The following is a 6,448-nucleotide window of genomic DNA, read 5'->3' as shown; positions in this document are numbered from 1 at the left end:
GCGGCGTGGAGGCCAGGGGAGGAGCCAGCCCGGCCGCGGCCACCCCACCCCTTCGGTGGCCGGTCCGCTCCGTCCCGCGCGGCCCCGGGCTGCGAGCCCTGCGGGGCGCGCCCACCCCGCTCTTCCCTGTACCGGCCCAGGGGTGGTTCTGAGTCCGAATCCTGGGCCGTGCTCCGCGCGCGGTTCACCGGGCGCTCTCAGCCTCTCCCACCGCTCAGTGCGAAGCAAGGGCTGGGTCCGCAGCGCTGGTCCTTGAGCCAGCTTCTGAAGCCTCCTTAAAGAGTGTGTAACAGTACTCACGAAGAGGCCAGGCCCCGCCGGGATGGGTTGTTACAGCTGTGCTTTACAGGTTACTGTGCAAACCTGCCCCGTCCAGGAGGTCGTTGGCGGAGTCTCTCAAGTGCCGCTGTCACAGTTACCTGGGCACCAGGATGCGGGGTTAGAGCCGAGCATGCCAAGGAGCTGCAAGACCCCAGTTCGCTCTGCCTCTTTGTAGGCTCTGCCAGCCACCCACTGCTGGCAGCCCCTCCCCAAATGCTGTGGCTTAGAGCCCAAGCTTGGCGCCAGGCTGCTCAGCACGTGGTGCCTCTCCTCCAACTCAGCCTGCTTTACCCTTATCCTGAAGACACTGCTGATGTTCCGTGCGCCTCCCTTGATTTCTATACCCTGTGTCTTCACAGTGCTTTAAGCTCTTTTCTTTATTTTTTAATGTAGTGCTAGGGATCCAACCCAGGGCCCTGGCATGCTGCTGAGCTATATATCTATTGACCCATACACCACGCTTCCTTTTGGAGACAAGGTCTCACTAAGTCACTGAATTGCCCAGGCTATGGGGCCGGGGAGATGGCTCAGTGGAATAAGCACTTCCCTGGCAAGCGCAAGGGTCTGAGTTCAATCCCCAGTTCCGCAAAAAAAAAAAAAAAAAAAAAAAAGAATTGCCCAGGCTAGGCTTGAACTTGTGATCTTCCTGCTTCATCCTTGAAGAATGCTGGGATTACAGGTGTGCACCAACACACCTGGCCCAGGCACAGTTTTTAATCTCTAGCTCCCAGTAGTCCCTGGCACATAGCAGATGTTTAGTAAGTGTGGTGAACTGAATGGGGCTGTCACATGGCCTCTTGGAGCCTTTGTTCTCACAGCTGTAGCCAGATACGTGCACTGCAAGCTCTTGGCCTGACTGTGGAGCGCTCACTCACTGCAGAAGCAGGAGCCTCAGGCCTCTCCTGGCTGACCCACTGTCTGAGAGTTGTTCTGCACAGGCTGGGTGCTCAGAGCAGCTCGATTCCAGATGTGGGATGGTGGAAAGAGCACAGTGTGGCTGCAGCACAAAGGTGAGTGTGTGCTAGGACAGCACAGTGCCTTGTGGACCTGAGCCACTGCAGCAGGTGCTCAAGCCACTCTGGAAGAGAGGACTATGGAGGTGGAGTGGAAGGAGCAGCTAAACCCAGCCTGGTGGAGGGCCTGTGACTCTACTACCACCCACTGGAGGCTGGGGACTGCTGGGGCATGTACTCCCCATGTCTTATTAGAAAGAGGACCCCAAACCAGGCGTGGGGATGCAGCATCTGGGCTGCATAGCAAGAACTTGTCTCAGGGAAAAAAAATTTTAAAAAAGAAGAAAAAGAGGACTCAAGTACAGAGCTATTTAGTTCAGGATGCCCTTGAACTTACAGTGTAGCCCAGGCTGACCTCAGACTCATAGAGATTCTCTTGCTTCAGCCTCCTGAGTGCTGGGATTAGCTGCTTGTGGTACTATGCAAATTTTAATTTTTTTCCCCAATTTTTAGTTTTGAATATTTTCATTTCTTTTCTTTCTTTCTTTTTCTTTTTTTGTGGTACTGGGGATTGAACTCAGGACCTTGCGTTTGTTAGGCAAGCACTTATTCTACTGAGCTATCTCCCCAGCCTTAATTTTTTTTCATGGTACATTAAAATTTTAATGTTTCAAAAGACCTTGATTGGGGGGCCTGGGCCTAGCTCAGTCCTTTAAGTGGCTGCTTCCACAAAGCTGTCAGCCTCAGGTGGCTGGAGTTCGAACCTCACAACTCTCCCGCTGGCCAAACGTGCCCTGAAGGCATGCAAGGAACAACAACAACAACAAAAAAAAAAATCCTTATTCAAAAGACCTTGATTAACAAAGAAGTAGACAAAAATATTTATTTTATTTTATTTATTTTATTTTATTGCAGAACCGGGGATTGAACTCAGGCCCTTGCACTTGCCAGAGAAGTGCGTATTCCGCTGAGCCATCTCCCCGGCCCTGACAAAAATATTTTAAAAGCGGTAACAGTTTTTACAACAAGTATCAATAGTTTTTGGCACTGGACACCACACAATTTTAGTAGACTCTAAAAACAAGTAGATCAATCATATGGAACAAAAGCAACCATTTTTTACTACTTTTCTTTTTTATATTTAACGATTTAGATTGTTATTCCTGAAACAGAAATATTTGCATTTTTTTCATTATTATGTATTGAGTACAGGGTCTACAGGGTCTCACTACACAGATCAGACTCCTAGTGATCCTGTTTTCAGCCTCCCAAGTGCTAGGATTACAGGCAGGCACCACCATGCCCAGTCTCAATCGCCTTCTCAGCGCGTCCTGGGGGTGGGGCCAGCATGGCAGGCCGGGGATTGAAGCCCGGTCCCTGTGCCTGCCTTAGTCTGCTGAGCTATTTGGCCAGCCACAAACTCTTAGTGCCATTTAAAATTTCATTTATAAGCTACATCATGAAAGAGTTGCTCTAAATAATTACTTTTTTGTTGTTGTTGTTCTATGGAACAAATACAATTACTGTGAGGCAAAGAAGTTGCTGTCTTACACTTGAGTGTACTTTAAATACTACAGGAAAGAAGAAAGCAGAACTGTTGGGGACCTCAGTGAGAGCAGGTAAGCTTGGGCGACAAGCCTGACTCAGTCATCTCCTCCGCAGATCTTTAGGAGTGCGCTTTCATAGTCTCCAGAAGTATCAGATTTGATGGCGGAATATAGGGAATAGTCACAGTGCTTCTCAAACTCATAGCAAATGTCCAAAAGGTCCATTTCTGATCTGGAAACCATTATTCAGTTTAGAGTAAACTCATCAGTTCCAGCACCCTTCAAAGCGCTGTGCAGTCTCTGAGCTAGAAAGGCAGGTGTGTTCCTCACACAGTGAACTATGGCCAACAGCAAGTCTTCAAAATGCCCCGATAATTCTCCTTTAATGCTGTCCTCAATGTCCCTCTGGCTGATATTTCTGTATTCATCAAATGTTAGTTTCAGGGGCTGGTGAGATGGCTCAGTGGTCTAAAGCACCTACTTAGAACAAGCTTAGCAAAGCACAGGGACCGTGGTTCAATCCCCCAGCACCACATGCCAGCCAGCCCTGCCCCCTGGTGGGCTGAGCTGGCCACACACACACACACACACACACACACACACACACACACACACACACACATAAATAAATAAATAAAATAAATTAAAAAAAAATGTTAGTTTCAGCTGTGAAAAGCTCCGTAAGCACAGGATCTCGGTGGATTTATCTTCATCCGTGCCACACTTGTTCTCACCGGCATTATAGAGAATCTGAGCATCTTTTTTGGCCAGATGTTCATCCACTTTCGGACTTTCATCTCTTCTGCCATCTGCCAAAGTCAGCAGAGCTTTCCAGAAGTCACCAGATGTTTCAGAACTGATGGCGTCTCCGAGACTCTTCTTATAAGTTGTGTAATGGGCTTGCGAGACCTCCTTCATTTGCCTGCTTGTTCTGGTAGTTAGGATTTCAGTCAAGGTATCTTCATCTGTTCTAGTGCCCTTCATGGACTTCTTTAGCTGCCTTGCATCAAACACTGCTGGGGGAGTCACAAGAGCTACCATGAGATGTTCAAAGTGGCCCGAGAGGTCACCTTTCAGGTCGACTTTCAGTTCCTTCTCGCAGGCTGCCTGATATTCCTCCACAGTCAGCTGCCGCTGTGCATTGGATCTCTCTGTCAGAATGCTGCTGACCGTTTTCTCATCAGTTTTGATTTTTCTGATTGCCTTACAGATCGCTTCAGCATCCACTGATGGACTAAAGCCTGGATCATCTCTTACTGTCCCTCGGCGTCCAACCCAGATTGAAGCCATGATCTCGCTCCTTTCCTTCAACAGAGATGATACTGACCCGGGAGAGTGCTGCGGAGGAGGCGAGCACCCCGCGCAGTCTAGAACATGCGCGCCCTGTCCCCCCAGCCCTAATTTTGAAATATTTTCAAACAAAAATATAGAAAGATTACCAAAAAAAAAAATCATCTTTATTTTTGCCACTTAGATTTTTTAAAAAAATGTATTTAGGACAGGGTCTACAGGGTCTTACTACACAGATCGGACTCAGTGATTCTCCTGTTTTCAGCCTCCCAAGTGCTGGGATTACAGGCGCATGCCGCCACACCCAGACTCCATCCACAGCTCAGCTCCCGCCCTGAGGGCAGGGCCTGCACAGCACACTAGGAATCAAACTCCCATCTCTGTGCTGTGCTATTTTTGCCACTTAGATTAAACAGTAGGGCCTGGGACATAGCTCAGCAGCATAAACCCCTGCCTGGCAAGTGCAAGTTCAGTTTGATGCCTGGTACTGCAAAAATAAATAAACAAATAAATAAATAAATAAATAAAATTAATAGTAACATTTTGCCGCATTTGCTGTAAGTTTAAAACTTTCAGGGGCCAGGGAGATGGCTTAGTAGAATAAGCGCTTGCCTGGTAAGCACAAGGGCCTGAGTTCAATCCCCAGATCTGCCAAAAATAAATAAATAAATAAATAAACCCCTTAAATTTCTATCTGCGTTGTACATATCCTGATATTTCATCCTTTAGCAGTCTAGCATGTGTTTCCCAAGTACACCTTCAACCACCACAAAATATTAAGAACCCAATCACAAGCCTAGTATGGAAGCCAACATCGGTAATCCGGGCATTCTTGGAAGCTGAGGCAGGAGGATCATGAATCTAAGCTAAGCAATTTAGTGATTTAACAAGAATTTGGCTTTCCGTGCTCCCCGGCAGGGTCCATACGGTGTTGTTCCTGATTCCCATCGTAACTTAAAGGGAAACTTCACAATGTCCGGAGCCCTTGATGTCCTGCAAATGAAGGAGGAGGACGTCCTCAAGTTCCTTGCTGTAGGAACCCACTTAGGTGGCACCAACCTGGATTTCCAGATGGAGCAGTATATCTATAAAAGGAAAAGTGATGGAATCTACATCATAAATCTGAAGCGGACTTGGGAGAAGCTTCTCCTGGCAGCTCGAGCCATCGTGGCCATTGAAAACCCTGCTGATGTCAGCGTCATATCCTCCAGGAGCACTGGCCAGCGGGCTGTGCTGAAGTTTGCTGCTGCCACTGGAGCTACTCCTATTGCTGGCCGCTTCACTCCTGGAACGTTCACTAACCAGATCCAGGCAGCCTTCCGAGAGCCACGTCTTCTGGTGGTTACTGACCCCAGGGCTGACCACCAGCCCCTAACGGAGGCATCTTACGTCAATCTGCCAACCATTGCTTTGTGCAACACAGATTCTCCTCTGCGCTATGTGGACATTGCCATCCTGTGCAACAATAAGGGAGCTCACTCTGTGGGTCTGATGTGGTGGATGCTGGCCTGGGAAGTGCTGCACATGCGTGGCACCATCTCCCGTGAACACCCATGGGAAGTCATGCCTGATCTCTACTTCTACCAGGATCCTGAAGAGATTGAAAAAGAAGAGCAGGCTGCTGCTGAAAAGGCAGTGACCAAGGAGGAATTTCAGGGAGAATGGACTGCACCAGCACCGGAGTTCACTGCTGCTCAGCCTGAGGTCGCAGACTGGTCCGAGGGTGTGCAGGTGCCCTCTGTGCCCATTCAGCAGTTTCCTACTGAAGACTGGAGTGCTCAGCTGGCCACAGAAGATTGGTCTGCAGCCCCCACCGCGCAGGCCACTGAGTGAGTAGGAACCACCACCGAGTGGTCTTGAGCTGTTTTGCCAACTCTTCAGCAAAGTGGGAATGAGGCTGATGAAAAATAAAACAATTTCTAAGAAAAACAAAAAAAAACAAAAAAAAAAAACCAAGAATTTGTCTCCAAATAGAAAACTGAGCTGGGCATGGTAGCACAAGCCTGTGATCCCTGCACTCAGGAGGCTGAGGCAGGAGGATAGGTGTAAGTTTGAGGCCAGCCTGAGCTACAAAGTGAGTAATTAAGGGTCAGCCTGAATTACAGAGGAGACCCTGTCTAAAAAAAAAAAAAGGCTGAGACTATAGCTCAGTTTGAAGGCCTTGAGTTCAATCCTCAGTGTCACATATATGGAACTTTACCACATCTAAAAGAATATTAACAATAGCAGGTCTTTAAATAATCGTTTTTCTTTTTTTGGTGAAAAAGTTTTATTATGGGGCCTAGGGTAGGTTTTGCATCTTACTAACAGAAAAAGTTTTTTTTTTTTCTTTTCTTT

The 6,448-nt window shown here is 48.0% G+C and overlaps 2 pseudogenes across 1 annotated transcript; one reads left to right on the top strand and one right to left on the bottom strand.

Annotated features, from left to right (window-relative positions):
- Nucleotides 1-2,707: 2,707 nt before the first annotated feature.
- Nucleotides 2,708-4,213, bottom strand: LOC101561231 (annotated as a pseudogene).
- An 802-nt stretch (nucleotides 4,214-5,015) lies between these two features.
- LOC101560837 lies at nucleotides 5,016-6,034 on the top strand (annotated as a pseudogene). The gene has a single exon (XR_001117072.2). The product of XR_001117072.2 is annotated as a 40S ribosomal protein SA pseudogene (transcript).
- Nucleotides 6,035-6,448: the final 414 nt, after the last annotated feature.

Source organism: Octodon degus, unplaced genomic scaffold, assembly GCF_000260255.1.
Source record: "Octodon degus isolate 3935 unplaced genomic scaffold, OctDeg1.0 scaffold00033, whole genome shotgun sequence".
Lineage (NCBI taxonomy): Eukaryota > Metazoa > Chordata > Mammalia > Rodentia > Octodontidae > Octodon > Octodon degus.
The sequence above is the reverse complement of the archived record's forward strand: the minus strand, read 5'-3'. Positions and strand labels throughout refer to the sequence as shown.